This window comes from Danio rerio, chromosome 8, assembly GCF_052040795.2.
Source record: "Danio rerio strain M-AB ecotype USA chromosome 8, GRCz13ab, whole genome shotgun sequence".
In the NCBI taxonomy this organism is placed as follows: Eukaryota; Metazoa; Chordata; class Actinopteri; order Cypriniformes; family Danionidae; genus Danio; species Danio rerio.
In genome coordinates, this window is record NC_141028.1 from 8,842,243 (window position 1) to 8,843,601 (window position 1,359).

The following is a 1,359-nucleotide window of genomic DNA, read 5'->3' on the forward strand; positions in this document are numbered from 1 at the left end:
TTATTCGTGTGTGTGTTTCATTTCAAACACACACACTTTTCCTTTTGTCCTTGTTATGCAATGATTTTATTGTACAGCTTTTTAAATCAGTTTTCTGTCATTCCCACTACTGGGTTGTGGCTGGAAGCGCATCCGCTGCGTAAAACATATGCTGGAATAGTTGCCGGTTCATTCTGCTGTGGCGACCCCTGCTAAACAAGGGACTGAGCTGAAGGAAAATGAATGAATGAATTTCATATTGGCACAAACACATTATTAAAATTGTATTATCAGGATATTTGGAGTAACATTAAAAACATTTAATGAGAGAACAATATAAAATACACTCGCCGGCCACTTTATTAGGTCCACCTTACTAGCACCAGGGTGCACCTCCTTTTGCCTTCAAAACTGCCTTAATCCTTTGTTGCATAGATTCAACAAGGTACTAGAAATATTCCTCAGAGATTTTGGTCCATATTGACATGATAGCATCACGCCGTTGCTGGAGATTTGTCCGCTGCACATCCATGATGTGAATCTCCCTTCCACCATATCCACCATATAAGGTGCTCTATTGGATTTAGATCTGGTGAATGTTTAGGCCATTTGGTTACAGTGAACTCATTGTCATGCTCAAGAAACCAGTGTGAGATGATTCGCGCTTTGACATGGCACATTACACTATGGTCATAAAGGGATGGACATGGTCAGCAACAATACTCATCCAGGCTGTGGCATTGACATGAGGCTCAATTGGCACTAATGAGCCCAAAGTGTGCCAAGAAAATATCCCCCACACCATTACATCAACACCACCAGCCTGAACTGTTGATACAAGGCAAGATCCATGCTTTCATGTTGTTGACACCAAGTTCTGACCCTACCATCCGAATGTCACAGCAGAAATCGAGACTCATACAGTACATCTCCAATCTTCTATTGTCCAATTTTGGTGAGTCTGTGCGAATTGTGGCCTCAGTTTCCTGTTATCAGCTGACAGGAGTGGCACCCGGTGTGGTCTTCTGCTGCTGTAGCCCATCCGCCTCAAGGTTGGACATGTTGTGCGTTCAGAGATGTTCTTCTGCACACCTCGGTTGTAACCAGTGCTTATTTGAGTTACAGTTGCCTTTCTATCAGCTGGAACCAGTCTGGCCATTCTCCTCTGGCATCAACAAGGCATTTGTGCCCACAGAACTGCCGCTCACTGGATATTTTCTCTTTTTCAGACCATTCTCTTCAAACCTTAGAGATGGTTGAGCGTAATAATCTCAGTAGATCAGCAGTTTCTGAAATCATCAGATCAGCCCTTCTGAGACCAACAACCATGCCACTTTCAAAGTCACTTTTTTTGCTGCCATGTGATTGGCTGATTAGAAA